Source organism: Hesperophylax consimilis, chromosome 22, assembly GCF_061612785.1.
Source record: "Hesperophylax consimilis isolate HC1 chromosome 22, BYU_Hcon_1.0, whole genome shotgun sequence".
In the NCBI taxonomy this organism is placed as follows: domain Eukaryota; kingdom Metazoa; phylum Arthropoda; class Insecta; order Trichoptera; family Limnephilidae; genus Hesperophylax; species Hesperophylax consimilis.
This window is the reverse complement of record NC_142857.1, coordinates 21,528,614-21,550,405: the sequence shown is the minus strand read 5'-3', so window position 1 is coordinate 21,550,405 and position 21,792 is coordinate 21,528,614. Positions and strand designations below refer to the sequence as shown.

At 32.9% G+C, this 21,792-nt stretch overlaps 1 protein-coding gene and 1 non-coding gene across 2 annotated transcripts in view; both read right to left on the bottom strand.

The window, feature by feature from the left end:
• Window positions 1-21,792, bottom strand: part of LOC149413229 (uncharacterized) — a 98,567-nt gene that overhangs the window by 54,169 nt on the left and 22,606 nt on the right. The window lies entirely within an intron of this gene.
• TRNAL-UAG (transfer RNA leucine (anticodon UAG)) lies at window positions 17,998-18,077 on the bottom strand. Its single transcript has one exon. It is a non-coding gene; the product is annotated as a tRNA-Leu (tRNA).

Genomic DNA, 21,792 nt, shown 5'->3' with positions numbered 1-21,792 from the left:
GAATATTGAATATTGTAGGAATATTGGAATTAAAAATTTACCCGCTTCCCGACATCTAATCGAGTAGATAAACTATTTCTCGATGACAATGCATTATATGAACTCGTGGTAATCACTCAGGCGGACGTATACGCATTTCTCTGAAATTGGATTACATTATAGCAGTTTATACGAAATAAATGTCAAATATGATGTAAGATTTTCACGGCCAAAAGTATTTTTGCTATTTGTTTTTGGGGTGTTATGCCGTGTTGCCAACGTTTCGGACAGTTATAACACATCTGCCCTGATGATGGACACTGCAATGCTGTCCGAAACGTTGGCTAAAGAAGGAGTTAGCGCAACACGGCATATAACCCCAAAAACAAATTACAAAAAAAAATGTCATACCTAATTGGGATTTGGCTCAGTTTTTAGCGCGGTTGACTCCAGTTCCTGTATAGGAAGGTTAAATCCTCAGTAAAACCATTTTTTTTTAAATTTTAAAAGTTCACAGTAGTTATGAGTCATAAATTTATAGTTATTTTTCTGATTGATGAAATTTTGCACACTCAACCTTTAAAACATAAGGAAAGTGGCTTTCTACCCAAGATTTCGACAAACCATCACCGTCCCCTTTTCCCACCCTTTAAAGCAAAATCTTGATATTTCTTGATGTAATTTTGCACATTTGTCGTTCAAAATAAGAGGAAAATTATAACTACATTTAACTCCGTGTAAAGGGACTTCAGCTAGTAAGAAAATATGTTTATATGGTGACCGGATAAATCATCACAATGATAATTCATCACATCCTTAAAAAGTTATATAAAGTCATGGAAAGTGATGAAACAAAAACTTTATTAACTGGGTTAAGTAGGTTAGGTTAGGTTAAAAAAAATTTCATCGTTTCTAATGACTTTATATCATAAAAGTGTGTTGAATTGTCACTGTGTTGAGTTATCATGGAACCGTTTATATATTCAGGGTACAAAATATGAAAAAAAATATATAGGTGAATAATGGAATTTTAAGCTAAACGAATTCTTATTGTTATTTAGACAGTGTCAAACTTTGACAAGATTTACTTAAATAAGAGAAACACTACCCAAAAACCATGTTCCATTATACTATTATCCATTTTAGCAAATAATTTAGCCTGGGGCGCTTATAATACTCCCAAGGCCGACCAACAGGGACAGTGATAGATAGCTTTTGTTTTTTATTAGCGTTTCCGTTGCCGGTTATCGAATGTATAAAAAAATAGCACGTGAATTTATTTAATATTTAAATGTCGAGTTATAAGTGAAAACAGGTTGTCAAGGACACTGAGCTGCTGAGTGTATTAATTTCGTATGTGGTAATTGTTTTTGTTGCCATGCTGGAACCTTATCCACATGCTTCGTATTATATTTAGTCAACGCCTAGGGGGATAAAAGTGACTGAAAGTGACTGAAACCGACTCTTGCGCACCAAGCTTGAGAAAACGGGACGCGATAACGACGCTTTCGGGACGCTCGCGACTCGTCGGCATTTTTCACCCGGCCGCCAAAACTCTGTGCGGGTCGATTGTTACTTTATTACCTTCGCAAACAGCATCGAATGCTACTATTGATGAAATAACGGAAGATGCAACTCAAACGTGTATTTATATTTTAATTTGTTATATATTTATTGTGTAGGTATATTTTAATAAAAATACCAGAACTGTTTTATTATCAAAAATATATAGTTTTGATTACTTTTAATTTCAATGAAAAAATGGTTTTCTAGGACATTATAGTTTCATTTTTGTTTTGTTTTTGGGGTGTTAAGCCGTGTTGCGCTAACTCTTTCTTTAGCCAACGTTTCGGACAACGTTACAGTGTCCATCATCAGGGCAGATATGTCAATCGAAAATCTTAAATCATATTATCGTTTCAAATTATGAAGAGAGGGAAGGTGAATTTAAATATTAATTTTAATGAAATGGGAAAATTTCATAATTGTATGGAAGATTGGAGACGAGTTCAGACTTAGAAGAGATGAGATGTTGAACGGAGGGGAGGCGCTTTTAGATAAGGCTTACTAGAAGAGAGAATATATGTTTAGAGAGGGACAACCAAAAAATACGTGATCTAAGGTTCCCACTTCTAGACTAAAGGAAATTATATCTGGGGAGTCAAGCATGTGAATTAAAAAAATGTGGAAGGAAACGGAACAATGTTCAATTCTCACGCGAAAAAGTAAGTATTTTTTTTTGGAAAAATGGAGGAATTTTTGAAACTACGGTTTCGATGGGATAGTCCTTTGTATTGAGGCATGCAGACTCCCTTGGATTGGCCAGCATGTGCATCTGCTCAAAAATTGCGTGATCTATCTTTGATGATGGAAAATGTCAGTTATAGGGGAATGAGGTTTATGAGGGTAAAAATAGGGTTGGATGCTTTTTGTTTTGTCAATAAATTCGCAATACCATTACAATCTACATGCCCGACAGAATTATATAAAAAAATAGTAATCCAAATTCATAAAAATAGAAACAAAATGAAAACAGCCGAACACAAACATCAAAAAGGGAAGAAATTACCTTTCCGTTCAAACAACCAACAGAGCGGCTTATCAAAAACTATTCTCATATCTCGGTCCTAAAATATATAACAAAATTCCTTCACAGCTGAAACTGTGTGAATTGTCATCCTTCTGTCCAAAAATAACAAAATGGTTATTAGATCTAGGCAGGACTGATTCCAAAATATTACTAAAAATGTAATCTGAAAATTATTTATCGCGAACGCCTAGTTGTACCTATCTTCGTTTTTACATACTAATTTTCTCTCAAATTTTAAATTTTACTCAATTTTTATTTTTTTTGTATTCGCCATTAGTGTATTACCTACTCAAATTGCTTGTCATAATTATTCAATAAGATAGTGTTACTATTATGTAATTGTGTTACTATCATGTATTTTGTAATATTACCGTTATGTAATTGTAATTGTGAACATGTATTATAATTTGAAACCTGTCTAAAAGGGAAACTTTCCCTGTTGGACAGTCAAAAGTTTCCTTCCATATAATGTAATGTATCTTTTCAAAATAAATAAATCAATCATTAAAATCAGAGATCTGGTTTTTCCAGGAGTTTGAATATGCAGTACCTTTAAGGCATACAAAGTGATTTTCGGGATACTGGTTTTAATTTTTTGGACTGAACTGAAAGAGCTACAAAAAACAAGGGAATGTTAAAAACTATTTTTGATGGCAATGGCATGTTATGAAATAAGAAAATAATATTTTCTTCAAATTGATCTATATCTGTATATGTACGCAGCACGCGTAATTATAGTCAATCGGTAATTATTTCATTATTGTAATTGAAAAGTTTATCAGTAATAATTTAAACAGTAATATTCGCCCCTTTGCGGCATTTACAATTAACACGATCATAAATCTCTTCTCGTTCATAAAGAGATAAAAAGTTGCATTGTAATAAGTAATCAGGGGAAAAATACATAATTCCACTTCATTGGCTAATGACATCTACATTGTCTACCGATTGTTCACAAGATTTAGCATTCATTCATTCAGCATTCAGAGTCGTCTCGATTAGCATATAATAATATAAGAAATGGATAGAAGCCGCAACGCTGATTGGTCCGTCACTTGTCCGAGGGTACAATGGCGTCTCGCCTCTGTGGTTTGGGGTCAATACAAACCATCTTTACACATATTTATGCAAACTAATCATTACAGAAAGAGAATTTCGATTGTAAACGTAATTGAAAAAAACTTTTTGGTTTCGTTATCGAATCAACTACATGCAATGTTTGCATAATGATAACTAATTATTTAACATCAGTTAGCATATTTTTAAAGACTTTACCTATGTTTGTCTTAGTAGGTACCTCCTTACAATGCATAAACATATTTTGAAATCAATTGCTCCCTGGAGCCAGAGAGACTGTGGCATCAGGGTTCCCCAATCAGAGTATGTTTTGAGGATAAAGGCAGTGGGGAGGGGAAGTAGATGGAGAAAAACGAACGTGAGGAAGTACCTGGCTATTCAGATGTAGTCACCAAGCCCGGCTAAAGCCATTTCAAGCAAAGTTTCGATTCGGAAAGGTAGTAAACGAACTACAAATATATTTTTTAATTTATTTAAGTGATAATATATAGCAAAATAATACATTCATAATATGTTATTCCCAATGAGTTTTATAAAAGTTATTTCGCGAAAGACAACATTTGTACAAATTAAAAAGAAAATATTTTTATAGAGGAATAGGAATTTAAAATGGAGTTCAGAGAAGATACGTTGATTTTGAAACAGACTAGACACAGTTAATTGAAAATGATTTCATAAATACAGAAGTTAGAGTTACAATGAAAGATTGTTTCACTGGTTAATAAAGATGCTGAGAAAATATCCTTCAAGAACTTTTGCAAATGTTTTTTTGTTTCTCACATGAAGTTTTATGTTACTAGGTAATGCATTGTATTGCTTATATGAGAAGTTTCGTAAGGAGTTGATTCCAAATTTAATCGCATGTAAATAATATTTGTATTTACCTACTTAATATATTTTATTTTGAATGAATAAATTGTGATATAACAGAAATTAATCAAATAAAATGTATTTGAGCACGCCGAGTTTAAACTAGCGACCTACGGATTCATAGACAGTAATCGTATAGGTTATTAAAAAATTGTAAAATCATTTATACATCATAATTTTGGAGGGAGAAGATTTCGGATACTTTAATATAGAGATAAATACAGGGTTTTCCAATAAGATGTGTTATTTTAAATAGCCCTCTATTTCGGTAGATGTTACTTTTGAAGCTGTTAATTTTTGATTTTTGACAAGTAGAAACTACGCCATTGATAAAAATGGAACGATACACGCTTCAACAACGCATTGAAATTATTAAAATTCACTTGAGTGAATCAAATGCAAATCATCTTGAGTGATGAGGCCCATTTCCACCTCGGTGGCTTCGTCAACAAGCAAAATTGTCGCATCTGGGGCTCGGAAAACCCAAGAGTTATTGTTGAAAAGCCTCTTTATGCTTAACTATTTGGTGCGGTTTATGGTCCGACGGAGTCATTAGACCTTACTTTTTCGAAAATGAGGCTGGACCAACAGTTACGGTGAATGGATTGCGCTATTGAGAGATAATTAATGATTTTTTGTGGCCGGAATTCGATGGTATTGATCTGGATAACGTTTACTTTCAACAAGACGGCGCTACGTGCCACACAAGCAACGAAACCATTGATCTTTTACGATTGAATATCAAACTAACACCTCTTATTGGAAAACCATGTACATGTGTATTATGCATAACAAGGCATGGCACGATCAAGTAAACCAAATGGGTATAGAGTGACGAAAGTACAGAAGAGTGTTTATTAGACGGTGGGTAACCGGAAAAAAACATTTAATTTCGGTTGTGGGTCTGTCTGTGATTGTAAGTCTGGTGCTATGAACTCAGATTTGTTTCAATTTTGATATTAGTTTCCAAATTTGGAACTGATGTATAAATAAAAATGTTAATTTTCGTTTACATCACTTTTTGTGAGTGTTCTGTTTTGCCGTGGAACGGTTTTGTAGATGTCAAAATGTTGGTGAAACAAGAGAACTGGGTCAGAACAGAGTTTTGTGGTGTCCCACCAGCACTGCCTACCCTCGTGTGTCGTAGAAATAGACTTATGTCGTAGATTATCATTTCAACAACACAGTTAGATGCAATCCTCAGCTTAATTCAAAAACACGTCATGGTAGTGAAAAAAAATTAGCCTTCGTTTGTATTTTGTATTTCAGCAAGTAAATAGCTGCACGAAAACAATGCCATTGATTTCCTCAATTTGACTCGGATAAGTGGCTTAATGTCTTGTCAACTGTCAACTGTCACCTGTTACAGGACATACTTCCTTTACCTTACAACTTGCAATGATAATGTGTCACTACTCGTGTGTTGTTAATCAGTGGTGTTACTCGTGTGGCCGTTTGGCAATTTGGACAGTCGCCTCGTGCTAAAAAGTAAAAATTAATATTTGTAAAACTGTCACTTGAGAGATCACCCTTTGTTTTACTTCATCCATGTCTCTCATTTCGTCTTTCACCGCACACGGTTGTTTCGGAGAATTCGAACAATTCATCAAATTTCAACGATCATTTTCGGGTTCTGTGAAAGACATATTCAAGATCTGTTATTATATTATTATAGGTCTGTTGCTTGACAAAACTGAAATAATAACAGAACTTGAAAAAATATTTTACAGAACTTCAAAATTAACTTTTAAATTTGAAGAGTTTAAAAGTTAATTATACAGGGTGTCCGGAAACTCGTAGTACAAGCGGGAAACTGGTGAATCTACATCACATTTGGAGTCGATTTTGTAGTATATTTTTTATTTTATTTGAGCTTTCGTTATCGAGTAAATCGAGTTTGAAAATGATTTTTTTTTTTTTTTAATCAAATTCTTATAAATTATTACTGAAGATCAAAGTACCCAACTAATTAAAACTATTTGAAAGTAAAACAAATGAAGAAACTCGGATTTGAAGCATTATTTTGAAATCACCCTTCATTTAACCCGGTGTAATCATAAAATATTTCTGCTCTGCAGGGTTAAAACATCTGTTATTCAACCCTAAACACCAGAAAAAACTTTAACCCTAAAATAGCCGAAAAATATTTTTTTTTGGTTTTTTTTTTTTTTTTGAAAATGCTCAAATCAAAAAACTTTATGTTTTTTTGGGTTCCCCATGTGGTGTAGATTCTCCAGTTTCCCGCTTGTACTACGAGTTTCCGGACACCGTGTATATTAATACTCAAGTTATTTTCTAAAAAAATTAACCAAATATTATTTTTATTTTTGTGCGAAACCGCACCGCAGTCCCATCTGCTCTTTACCGTCTGGAGTCAGTGAGACTATGGCATCCCCAATTAGGGATTGTTGTGAGGTTAAAGGTAATGGAGAGGTGCATGAGATGGGGAAGACGAAGATAGGGAAGTATCTGGATCTTCACATCTGGTCACCAAACATGGCTAAAGCCATTTCAAGCAACGTTTCAATTCTGTGTGGTGGTCTTACACCAGGGCGATTCTGAGAGTATCTTCCGTGCCGCAAATATACCATATATATTAATAATTAAATTTGTAAATTATGAAATAACAAAAATTGATCGGGAAACCGGGATTTGAACTCGCGTCCTCTGGCTTGCTAGTCAAGAGCCTTACCCCTCGACCATGAAGGCCATCATGATGAAGATAGACATTAAAAAAACATGCGTGTATGAACGAAATATATATAGGATCGGGCAGCGTTTACGAATATGAAATACCTACTGCATTCTACATCACGGTTGTGACTGAGATGACAAGATACGCTTACACTAAACCCGCCGTCCCACGTGGTCGGGGAGCAATCGACATAAATTGAATGCTGCAAGACCATGCGTAGAAAATAGTTCCTCCTGCTAATACAGCCATCCGATCTCATTGTAATTTATCATTAAATAAATGGCCAATAAGTGTTTTGTTGACCCCAGGGTTTTTTATTTAAAGATTTTGTTAAACAATCCGAAGTTACACAAATCCTGCAATCAAAAATAATTATAATATCCAGTGATTTTTCACGGGTCTGCTCTAGTAATTAATAAAAACGATGCCGAATAATTAAATATGTTTGATCATTGAAGACAATATTAGCAACTCTCAAACGAAAACATGTAACAGGAAAATCAGAAAAAGATTCAATTGCATCTAGGAATTGAACCCAGGACCTCAGCCTTGCCGGGGAAGTGCTCTACCACTGAGCTAAATCGATCCTACCTCATTCGGTCGTATTTGAATATACAATTCTTTCAAGATGCTGTCAAGTTACGCTATCGTACCAATAATAACGTAATGACGCTATCGCTACCAAGGTTCCATGATAACTCAACACAGTGACAATTCAACACGCATTTAAAAAGTTATATAAAATCATTAGAAACGATGAAGAAAATATATTTAAACCTAACCCAACCTAACCTAACCTACATAACCCAGTTAATATTTTTTTTGTTTCATCACTTTCCATGACTTTATTAACTTTTTAAAGATGTGATGAATTATCATTTTGATGATTTATCCTTTCACCCGCTACTAATAGCCTGACATCAGTAAACAGAATGAATATATTTAAGAAAAAACTGTTTCATCCAATTTCTACCGATTTATCACTAGTTTCTCGTTAACTCTTTAATATTTAATAATTAAGATAATATTTGTACATTTTTTATGCCGAAACGTTAATTATACTAAATTCCCTCTATAGAAAAAAATCGCAAAGTAAGCTCAGAAAATTATATAAAACACGTTTTGTTCTGTTATTTAATATGTTATAGGTATGAAAAAATTCACAGTGTATCTTTAAATGCAACTAAAGCATTTGTCGAAAGTGTTTTGTTCTATTTCAAACGAATCGTATTTAAAAAAATATTTACACCATTTTCGCTTAATTATTATCGTTATTTAATATTAGCGCGCTCCCTCTAACATTCGTATTTATATATCTCCCTTTTAATCCATCTTTGAACGCTTACTACGGGGCCTTAATATTTGCGAGTAAGAGTAAAATGTACTTATTTAAGTTACATGTAGTTACATGAAGTTACTGGTAGTTACAGGTATTTAATGGTAGTAAACAATTATATTTAGATGTTTATTTTTAATGTACTTTTCAGTAAAGAAAGTGAAATGTTTATACTTCTTTTAACTTGAAATAAAATATAAATTTTTTAAAAAAGTTTTAGAAAAATCTTGCAATCATACATAAATATAGCAGTCAATACAAAAATGCTTTAAGAAAATGGAGACATTATTGTTAGTTTTTAATCGAAGTATGATATAGTTATATATGACCGAGGGGGGGTAGGGTCGAATTAGCTCAGTGGTAGAGCAAGACCCCGACAAGGCTGAGGTCCTGAGTTCAATTCTTAGTTGCGACCGAATCTTTTTCTGATTTTTCTGTTATAAAATAACAGAATAACAAAAAAAATATTATAACAGAAAAATCAGAAAAAGAATTCGTTTGAGAGTCCCTAATAAATAAATATTAAAAATATTATTATATTATATTATTGTCTTCAAATAAATAAATATCTACTAATTTGTAAAACTATTTATCAATTCAACTCAAATTATTTATCTCAATAAATCTAGGTGCCAAACAAAACATTTAAATTAATTTTCTAATAGAATTTAATAACGATAATAATTTCGTATTATTATTATATCCATCGATCGATTACGAAATTTTAAATATTTCCATTGAAACAAAGATAGATTTCCTCCTACACTGCAATAAACCAGAGATATAATTTTGTATTAACTACCACCTACCTGCTTTATTAGTTCCGACATTCCTCCAGTTATAAGTTACATTATAAGCTATAAGCTCGAGGTACAAGCTATAGCTTTGAACTTTCCAAGGACGAAATGTCCGCCTCGCGGTTAGACCAACTCAAGGTGAACCAGCTAGAACAGTGATAACCAACCTTTTAACCGAACGGCCAATTTATCAATTTTATTTTTATTTGCGGGCCGCAGGGGGTAGGGTACATAAAATTTGACACTGTTCAAATTGCAGTCGGTGATGTCGCAAACCTATATATATTTTCCGAAACCGAAAATTTTTAATATAACAATCATAAAACGCAAAAACAAATCGGAATTTTTTTTACTCCTAGGCCAAAGCAATAAATTCTGTCGATTTTGTCATTCTAAGGTTCAGATATTAAGTAAACGTAGTAAAAAAAAAGAAGATGGTTTGAAAGGGAGATATTTAAGTATGAATTAGAGTTAGCGCGCTAATTTAAAAAAAAAACATAATAATTAAGCGAAAATTGTGAAAATATTTAATAAAACACGACTCGTTTAAAATAGAGCAAAAATCACTCGAAAAATGCTGAAGTTGCATTTAAAGATACACTGGGAATTTATTCATACCTGTGTTTTTCATAATTTTCGGAGCACGATTTGCATATGTTTTTCTATCGAGGGAATTTCAAAACCAACATATATTTTTTTAGGAACTTAAAAACAGTGGTCAAGAGAATGATTTGAGTCGGTAGAAATTCGGAACACGGGAGCAAATGCTTTAAAATAGACAGAAAAAAGATTTTTGCGTTACTCTTTCATATTTTGTAAGACAGATTCTTAATCTATCTGTTAATTTATCTATAAATAATCTGTCAAACATTTAATCATAGCACCCGGAAATCTTTTATAGAATTTTTAAACCGTTTTACTTAAAACATTTGAATGATAAGGGAATGTTTTTATTAATCTTCCATATAAATAACTTACAGCCGTAGCGTTTGCTCTAATGTATATTCAAGATATGATAGGAAGAGAAATGTGGCATATGAAATGGGCTCGCGGGCCGCGTGTTGCTCATCACTGAGTTAGAAGTTAGAGGGAGAGAATCTCCCATTGCAAAGTGTTCTGCGAAGAGTTTCGCAGACTGGTACCGGTTTTCATGTGATATCTTCTGCTCTGTAGACTTGTAGGCCTACGGTGGCTTCCTGTTATTCTAGCTTGGGATTTAACCGGACTTGATTTAACAACAAACCCCTTCCAACAACGTGAGAGTCAGCGAACTAGAATAATTGTTTTATCAGGTAGGTATGTCGAACGAGCAGGCTGGATAATATTACACATGGTGTCCGGAAACTAGTGTTACAAGTGGGAAACTGTCGAATATACAACATATTTAGGGTCGGTTCTGTAGAATAAATTTTTAAAAAAATAGAGGTTGAGACTGGAATTTTTACAGTCAAATTTTACAAAAATTGGACGGTACTAGGTTATTATCAGCTTTTGTGTTAAGTGGGAATTAGTTGGACAAGATTCTAACTGACATTTTTTTAAATGACCTTTAAATGCAAAACCATTAATTTTGCTTATTTCTTTGACGAAGGTAACTTTCAGAGCCATTTGTGATGCATTTCTATAGATACTTGTATGACGAAGTTCTAACATCAAGTTTTCAAAGCTTACATAAATTTTACAAGGTTCTATCATCACTTTGAACCTTTTAAATGCCATTTTGTTTGTATCTGACAACTGGTTGTTTTTAAGAGGCGCAGTGTGGTTCGTCACTTAAGTTGGATAGGGTTCTAACTTTATCTTAACTTCGTCTTCATATAACTTCGTCTTCATCTAACTTCGTCTTCATCTAACTTCGTCTTCATCTAACTTCGTCTTCATCTAACTTCTTCTTCATCTAACTTCGTCTTCATCTAACTTCTTCTTCATCTAACTTCGTCTTCATCTAACTTCGTCTTCATCTAACTTCGTCTTCATCTAACTTCGTCTTCATCTAACTTCGTCTTCATCTAACTTCGTCTTCATCTAACTTCGTCTTCATCTAACTTCGTCTTCATCTAACTTCGTCTTCATCTAACTACGTCTTCATCTAACTTCGTCTTCATCTAACTTCTTCTTCATCTAACTTCGTCTTCATCTAACTTCGTCTTCATCTAACTTCGTCTTCATCTAACTTCGTCTTCATCTAACTTCGTCTTCATCTAACTTCGTCTTCATCTAACTTCGTCTTCATCTAACTTCGTCTTCATCTAACTACGTCTTCATCTAACTTCGTCTTCATCTAACTACGTCTTCATCTAACTTCGTCTTCATCTAACTTCGTCTTCATCTAACTTTGTCTTCATCTAACTTCGTCTTCATCTAACTTCGTCATCATCTAACTTCGTCTTCATCTAACTTCTTCTTCATCTAACTTCGTCTTCATCTAACTTCGTCTTTATATAACTTCGTCTTTATATAACTTCGTCTTTATATAACTTCGTCTTCATAAAACTTCGTCTTTATATAACTTCGTCTTCATCAAACTTCGTCTTTATATAACTTCGTCTGAACGTTATATAAAGACGAATTTCGTCTTTATATAACTTCGTCTTCATCAAACTTCGGCTTTATATAACTTCGTCTTCATCAAACTTCGTCTTTATATAACTTCGTCTTCATCAAACTTCGTCTTTATATAACTTAGTCTTCATCTAACTTCGTCTTTATATAACTTAGTCTTCATCTAACTTCGTCTTCATCTAACTTATTCTTCATCTAACTTCGTCTTCATCTAACTTAGTCTTCATCTAACTTCGTCTTCATCTAACTTAGTCTTCATCTAACTTCGTCTTCATCTAACTTGGTCTTCATCTAACTTCGTCTTCATCTAACTTAGTCTTCATCTAACTTCGTCTTCATCTAACTTCGCCTTCATCTAATTTCGTCTTCATCTAACTTCGTCTTCATCTAACTGCGTCTTCATCTAATTTCTTGTAAAATTACAACGTGGTCCTATAGAATGGCATTAGGGAAATGTAGTTAGAACCTCAATGCAATGGATTATTCTTCCCTAGCTTATTGTATATGGTTTTATCTGGACGTTTAGATATATTCAAAATGGCAAGTTTACGTCCTATTTAAATATTTTCAGTTAAAATAAAGTATCTCACTCAAGATTCAACCTCAAAAATCAGAAATCGGTAAATAGATTATGGGAAATCCTCTTTGCAACACCTCACACCTCACACCTCAGAACAAGGTTAAGTGAAGTTAAAAGTCTGTCCAACTGAGGTGCGAAATGTCTTAGATAAGTTTTTCACAGCCGTCAGAAAAGATGCATTCATAAACTTGTCCTTTCTTAGCTGATATATAACGCAAATCAAACTAAACTTATCCTTTTGTACATTGGTTAAAATCATTTTAAAAAACCATTGATTTTTGTATAGATGACAACAGATTAAAATACGTCGAAGCGTAGAGCCAGCATTAAAAGTTTTTTTAACAATTTGATTTATAGATGTAAAAAGAGCAAATAAGTTCAGATCGAAAAAAATAGTGTTTTTTGGGTTTTTTGTGATTCAACAAATTCTCGCATGTACCACTAGTTTCCAGACACCGTTTGTTAAGGCGAGGCATTCACAATCTATCTACATTCGTTCACGTATTCCTGAAAGGACTATTACTTCACTATTCCGCTGCTAAATTGATATTTGAAAGCTCATGGTGGGAAAGAAGTTTCCAGCTTAAAATATTTTATTTGATAGAAAAAAAGGTGTGCAGATATCATTACGCCACGTCGCAGGTTCAAATCCCAGCGTGGGCAAATAAATTTTATTTTATGAATTTGTGTTACTCCATAATTTTTTAATTTAAAATAAAATATAGTGTACTTGCAAAACTTTTTTTTAAACTATGTTTTTAATTTATTAATTATAGTGTCTATTTAAACATTGTACGTACAAATATATTTTTTTTATTTTTTTATTATTTTTTATTATTTAACATTATAAATGATAACAATATGCAGACTTATAAATAATTTGTTCATTATTATTCTATTTCTCCATAAGTTGAGCTCCAGGAGCTCGTGTTTATGGGAGGAGTCTTTACATTTAGTTCTAATGATTTTTTAAACAATAATCAAAAACTTTTGAAATAAATACAAACATAATATTAACATAGGTACACAAATTAGAAAATTGTTTTTTTAAAGATAATTAAAATAATTCATCTTTTTACAGATTAAGTAAGCGTGTATTAAGTAAATATGTATGTACAATGTTTATTAATTATTTTCAATCCTTCATAAGTCAACTTTTGTTCCTCTACAGCTCTTGTAGCGGACTTGTTTTCTTGTGATTGTAGCCACGCTTCTCGGAATATATCGGATATTACCAGGTATGAGGAAAATGAACTTTAACAGTTGGGAAACCCACGTTTTGTTTTAAACAATGTGTGTTAATGTGATTGTCCGCTGAGCAGCTGCTATCAGCCTAACCATTTCTGCCTGGAGCCAGTGGGACTATAGCAACCCATATGGGAATTTGGGGTAGTTACATATGCATATTACGAGCCTTTGAGTAGTGGAAGGAGAACGGAGATGAGAAAACGTGAAACTAATAATGTAATAATGAGTACAAATGATTTATTGAAATTCTGTTGAATACCTGATTGCATTCCATTTCTTAATACAATATTAGTCTATTCAGAATAGATCGGAACACGTCTTCATGCAGGTGTCTTTTCCTGTCAAATATAATGATAAAATGTTACAATATTATAATTTTTATGAACACGTGTTTATCGTAATAACATGTTTGTGTTTTACCAACAGTTTTTTTGGAAACCAGTCAATTCATTCGTTAAAGGTCTGCAGTCCCATTTTTTACAGGAATACGAATAATATGACCAGATTGTTAATAAATTAGCAACATTTGATTAGTAAATTTTCTCTGTGTAGGCAGTGTAGGCACATGTCAGTATTGGCAGCTGGTATTACCGTGTAGGCAGTGTAGGCACATGTCAGTATAGACAGCTGGTATTACCGTGTAAGTAGTGTAGGCACATGTCAGTATAGGCAGCTGGTATTACCGTGTAGGCAGTGTAGGCACATGTCAGTATAGACAGCTGGTATTACCGTGTAAGTAGTGTAGGCACATGTCAGTATAGGCAGCTGGTATTACCGTGTAGGCAGTGTAGGCACATGTCAGTATAGGCAGCTGGTAATACCAGTATTTTGAGTTGTTTTATTGTTTGTTATTTCTCAATTGATTAATACTTCCAACGCTCTAACATCGATACTGTCATACATCGTTATTAACTGAGCGGGTCGAACTGTTTTGACTCGACCACTTTGCATTACGTTTATCTGTTCGTGTCCGGTCAATGCTGTCAAGAGGGTAACCATTTTTGTTACTCCATTTTTATACCGCTAAAGCGCATCCATTCCGATATGTGCTTTGGCAGAATGCGACTAGTGCGAGTTGTCAAGTCGGAGTTATCAAATTACGCTACACTGTTCACAATGCTAATAAGGCTAATAGGCTATGGAACATACTAATTTCGGTTGCCGGTGAATGGTTGCATGCGTGATTCGAAATTGTATTACTGTCTTAGTGTAAGTTTCAAACTTGGAACTGATAAGTATAATCATACCAGACGCGTGATTTGAATTTGTATTACTGTCTTAGTGTAAGTTTCAAACTTGGAACTGATAAGTATAATCATACCAGACGCGTGATTTGAAATTGTATTACTTTCTGTGTAAGTTTCAAACTTGGAACTGATAAGTAGATATAATCAAACCAGACAAGCAATAAAGTAGGTACCAAATTATTTTATTATTTAAGAATTCTTTATTTGAAATGTGTATTAGTTTTCTTTAATTTTTTGACAGATATACCTGCCTATTAGAATGTTTAAGCTTGGAGAAGATACAACTTTGCACGCAGAGTACATTATATTAAAATCACAGCATATTGATTTAGAGTAGCTATTTTATTCCCAGTTCTGTATTAAATTAGATCTCTCTAATTTATCAACAAAATATACAATTATTTTACAAAGAAAAATGACTAATATTTGTTTTTGAAAGGCAATGAGATTCACAAACCTTCCCACTCGGGTCTGCGCTAGTAATTTATTAAAAAAGAAAGATAAACATTCCCGGGTTACTAATTTCCGACAATATTTGAAAAAAAATCCAACTAACATCATTAGAGTGGAAAATACTGCTTCTAAAAAGGTGACGACTGAATGAGTATTGCTATTTTATTAAGAATCGTTTCAAATTAATAATAATCCGGATAAAAACGAGACTGGAGGCCTTTGACGAATGTACGTTAGGCCCCCGCATACCCAATTTCTACCGATTTATAACAAGTTTCTCGTTAACTCTTTGTTTTTAAGTTCCAAAAAAATATTAAACCTATAAATTTGTTATGCCGAAACGTTAATTTTATGAAATTCTCTCGATAGAAAAAAATCACAAAGTAAGCACTGAAAATTATTAAAAGCACGTTTTTTCTGTTATTTAATATGTTATAGGCATACAAAATTCGCAGTGTATCTTTAAATGCATTTGTCGAGAGATTTTTGCTCTATTTCAAACGAGTCGTGTATTGTTAAATATTTTCACCATTTTCGCTTAATCTCTTTCTTTTTCTCTCTCTCTCCCTTTGAAACCATCTTTGAGCGCTTACTACGCGGAGCCTTTTAGTAAATTTAGAATACATTTATATGTCGGAACACGTGTTCCGGGTCCCTTTATAAATTAGCAATACTCATTTTTTTCTCAGCTTAGAAGCAACATAGTAATGTGAAGTTTTTAAAAACCGCCATTAAAACTACATAAATTCCCTGCGATATATTCCATCACAAGTCTGACCTAAGAATTTGACTTCTATATATATAATATCAGCAAAAAAATGCTAAATTCAAGGGTAAAAATTAATAAATTCCTCTGAGATCAAAGCGACAAGTGCGGCCGACATAACCCGCTATTAGTCTACGCAAAAAGCGCTATATTTAAAGCCCAATAAAAACTCAATCATAAAAAAACGTAGATTGTTCAGTGTAAAAAACCAACCGCAAGAAATCATTTCTGACATTGGCCTTGACCATTCATTTTAGAGTTAGTTCTCTGTAGTTTCAAATTCTTTGGTTTCATATTATTTTATAAGATAAGCAGTCCAGATTTATTAAGTCAAAAGAATTTTTGAAATGCTTTTAAAATGATATTAATAATTAATAATGATTAACACTCAGAGTACCTAAGTACCTAATAATAATATACTTGTAGTACTTCTATTTTCTATTCTATCTGTTTTTTTTCTTTGTATTTTTCTCCTTATTGCTTGTTCTTATTTTAAGGCGATGCACTACGTAGTGTAATATTTTAAATCGAGCCACTATCAATAACACCCCTTACGTAGATGGCGATAAGGTTTAAATTCCCGCTTAACATCATCCGCCTGTTTTGATTTATGCAAGAAAAAAACATGGCCAAAAAGTGCTTCTTATTTTATTTTGTGGATGTTCAGGCATAAATAGGCATAATATTTAATTTTTTTCCGATCATTTTATAAATACAACTTAATTTGCCACATTATACAATAAAATCAAAACCGAAAATGGGTTCGTAACTAGGAGATTTTGAACTTTAAAGCAGTTTTCATAGACCTTATAAATTATTTTTTCTTGGCTTATAAAAAGACTTATATTTAAAAAATACTCGATTATTTCAAAGGCCAAGATGTATTCTACTCGCAGTATTTAATTAAAGCATCGGAAACATTTCTAGGTGACCAAATTTTCAAACCAAAAACACATGATTTTGAATTACTACGTAGTGCATCGCCTTAAATATGATTTTTCTTAAATTTAGCCTTACGCTTCCGAAGGTAAAGGGTTCAATGTAAATTTTATTTGATTAATTTGAGTTATTTCACAATTTATTAATTCAAAATAATGCGTCGTTTAATCGCGGCACGTTCCGTAGTGGAAAATACTCTCAGTATCGCCACTCAGAATTTAAACATTGCTTGAAATGTTTTAAGTCGAGTTTGGTGACCAGATCTGAATAGCTAGGTTACAGCTACCATCAGCTTCACAACATACCCTAATTGGGGATGCCATAGTATCACTGGTTCCAGACGGTTGGGAGCAGTTGGGACTCCTGTGCGGTATTCACATAAAAATAATATTGTTACAAAAATAAACGTAAATATACAGGTGTAACATAATTGTAATATCTGGCTGATTTATATAGCGCCGATTTCGTGAAAAATGACCTCAAGTCAGCATATTTGTAGCTAAATTTGTAGATGTCAATTTGCTGTTCGATGATTTGTTTTTTTTTTTATTAAAAACAATATATGTATTTTTTTCTACCACAAGAATACATTTTTAATAGAAATTGAAAATATCTCCAGTTATTTCTTTGTAATATGTAGTAGGTTAGTACTATAATATAATATTTTTTTGTCGTTTGTTGAAAAATTACTGTGTATTTATCAATAAAATTAAGAAAAAATAAACTATTTAATTCTATGCAGGAAATCCGAAGGAAAGATGGGTTGACTGTGAAAGTGTTGCTTAAAAGGGCAGTTGTCATATTGTTTTGAGACAAGAAAATCGATAAAATACAGGAAAAGATGTAAAAATAATGTGTTGACAGCGGTGGGATTCGAACCCACGCTCTTTCGAACTGGTGCCTAAAACCAGCGCCTTAGACCGCTCGGCCACGCTGCCCGTTGCCAAAGACATGCAAAACCAGAATATGCTTGTTTTGTTTTCAAAATCATTTCATTCGAAATGTTTTTTTTAACAATACCGAATACAATTATTAATACAGACTGTTTCTCTAAAAATTAATTCATATTGCTACATTTCGTGTAAAAATTAAATAGCTGAAGTATGTTGCCTGGGCTTGGGTGGTTTTTCTCAAGTAGAGAGTGACTTTCCTCTTTTTTAGAAATAAAACTGTAGATTTGTATAAAAAATACAGTCACAGACACACTTCTTTATAGATTCATAGTGTTCCGCGCTCATACTGCGAAACTTTAAGGGGTAGTTATCCATGTTAATCGAAGAAAAACAAAGCAATTCTAATTACAAAAACATTGCGTAATAGCAGCTATACTTTTACGAGTAATGCACACGTGTTCTGATAAAAAATGGCCACCTTCACATTTCACTTATTAAATAGAACATCTGACCGAGGGGAAGAAATAATAATTACATAGATGTTTTTATACGAAAGACATTGACATAAAAATTGATAGAATTGCCCTTTAATGAAATCTGGGTATCATTTCGACGAACTGGAGGAAAACCACGTGACTATATTTTTGGCACCAGAAGGGTTCGAGGATGCTTTGAATAAACTATTACATCAGTCGTACGTTGACCTCTGAAGAATGGATATCGAAATGACCAGACCCTGCGTAGAAAAGTAACGTTCGCTAAATCTTTCACTGGCCCTGAATGTTCGTTTTTAAACGAATTGCCTGGCATAGCGACGCTTAAAAATTAGTGAGATGGGTAAATTATAGCACATTTGTAAAAGTGTAACTAAATAGTGTAACAAAATAATCAATTTTAGAAACAAGCTAGAACTTTTGAACTTCACCCGATTTGTACAGCCAGCAATTTGCGTGCCGTTGTAAAAAGGACTTGTAATTCGTAAGCATGTATTATAAGTGATATTACAATGGGAGTTCCCTGTTTACTTTCAGATTCATTTATTGACGAATCACGTAAAGGTAGACGGTCACGCCGCCTCCCTTGCTCCTCGCAACTTTGTTTGTTCCTGTTTCCTGATTGTCTATCACCAGGTCTATCAATTTTTATGTCTATGGGTTCATATATGGGTTCATCAAGTCCATCTGTTCTGAATGATTATGCAATAATGAAGGCTTTATAAATATATCACAAAAAATGTGTTTGCAATAAACGTACCGAAAAAAAAACTGTGACAACCTTTAATGTAGTGAAATAATTAATGTATCAAAAAATATGTAAACATTTTTAATGTATCAAATACGTCTGTCTCGACACAGGTTTATCCTAGTGAGACAGACATCGAAAAAAAAAACCTGTAAAAGAAACTTTATATTGATAATAAAAGAAGAAAAAAAAATGTGATAATGTAAAAGTATTTTGAAATATCATTTTTATAATAATATACTCGTAATACAACCTTCGATATAGTAGACACTTCACCACGATATATAACATAAAAAAAGTAAGTGACAATATTGTAAGGAAGTGATTTAAATAAGAAAAAACACAAAAAAACTGCGTGTAATGAATATTATGAAATATGACTACATAAGGTAACCTTCACCTTCGCCTCCTTTCCTCTTACCGCATGTCTGCTACGAGCAAAGTTGGTTTGAATGTTTATTATAATAATATATAACATACAGTACCTATCACGTAAGATCTGTATTTTTCTAACCACGTACTCCTTTTCATTTCGCGAACAGCAAGCAATATAGGATGTTTATATCTTGGAAAAATAACTCAAAACTAATTAATTTCACGCCTTTTCAGTGGCGGGTGGAGGTTTATTCAAATTCATTATTTATTTGTAAGAAACAAACATCGTACACAGGACAGGTAATGTATGAAGTTAAGCCAAAGTTTTGTATTCTAAAGTTGCTTAGAAATATGAGTTTTATTGTGTCTTAAAACCAACTAGTAGATAAAGATGAGAGAATTAGGAATATATGATAAGGATAGGAGGTGCTCCTGATATATTCAGTTTTTATTAATTTATGAACGTACGCTTTACTTCTGTTCGATATTTTCTGAAGGTTATTGCTAAGAATGTCTATATTGTGAGATATTAAGTTATACTGCGTACATGTGCATTGGAGAATTATTTCCAATGTTGGTTCTATGAAAGAAATCGGTTTGTTGCATCGTCTCATACGTAATATTATGTTATTCTGATTCTTGAATGACCCGTCTCATGTACTTAATGGTGTCTTCATGTCTTGAATGACCCGTCTCAAGTACTTAATGGTGTCTTCATGTCTCGAATGACCCGTCTCAAGTAATTAATGGTGTCTTCATGTCTTGGATGACCCGTCTCAAGTACTTAATGGTGTCTTCATGTCTCGAATGACCCGTCTCAAGTACTTAATGGTGTCTTCATGTCTTGAATGACCCGTCTCAAGTACTTAAGGGTGTCTTCATGTCTCGAATGACCCGTCTCAAGTACTTAATGGTGTCTTCATGTCTTGAATGACCCGTCCCAAGTACTTAATGGTGTCTTCATGTCTTGAATGACCCGTCTCAAGTACTTAATGGTGTCTACATTAACTTCCGCATCATATATTCTCCTCACACTCCTTTTTTTCATTTTGGTAAAATGGGCCACGAAGCAAGGCATAGCCTTATTTTTGTGTTTTCGGGTAGGTACTAGCTTTCAGTATAAGAGGAAGCTTATTTTTTTTATTTTTTCTTTATTTAATATTAAATTTACAATTACATGTTATTACATTACATTAAGTTTGTTTTCTTTTTAATACATTACAGTACATCGTGATACACCTTTTTATAGAGCAAATGCTCGTGTTAAAAAGGCGGAGAAACACGTGTAAATAATAATTTAACATATTTTTTCAGAGAGTCATGAAGATAATTTTTATTTTTTTTACTTACATATATATTGGGCACCTTTAAAAAATAAATAAATTGTAAACATGAAGTTCAGTGGGCGATGGGTCCAAAGCGTCGGGTTCCTAACCTTTGATAGGGTTTGTCTTTATCATTTTTACTACGATTTTCTCAATTGTTAGGCGCAGTTGTTTCGCAAAAATTCACGTCTGACAAAGTCATCAAATGGCCATTCAGCGACATTTCGGACGGGTTGTTTCACAGAATTTGAACAATTCATCAAATTTCAAAGTTGATTTCAAATTCTGTGAAGATTCTATTCAAGTTCTGTTATTATATCATTAGTGGCCATGGCCAGTTGTTTCACAAAACTGAAACAATGTCATAACTTTAATAGAACTTTTACAGAACATGAAAATCATCAAATGATTAATTGTTTAAATTCTGTGAAACAACCGGTCCTTAAAAAAAAATATTTGAAAGGTTTTCGTTAAACGCCGATTCTAAAAAACTTGAATTGTTATATGTAAGTAAATAATTGTTATTGTATAAGTTAATTCTTGATATCCGTTCCATTTGTTGCAAAAAAATATATCTCGTTGCTTTTAAGTATTTTGTCACTAAATTAAAATATAAAATATTACATTGTGAATAACGTGATCCGTGCTTTTATCGTTTTGTTTTTTTTTTAAGAGCAAATCAGTTCTTCAAAGCAAATTAATTCCTCGATTCTGCATAGTAAAATGTTGTGATAATGAATTATTTATGGTATTCAAGGAGCAGTTAAATTATAGAAGCTGTATTATTTATGATAAAATCTTAATTAATGCAGTGGTAA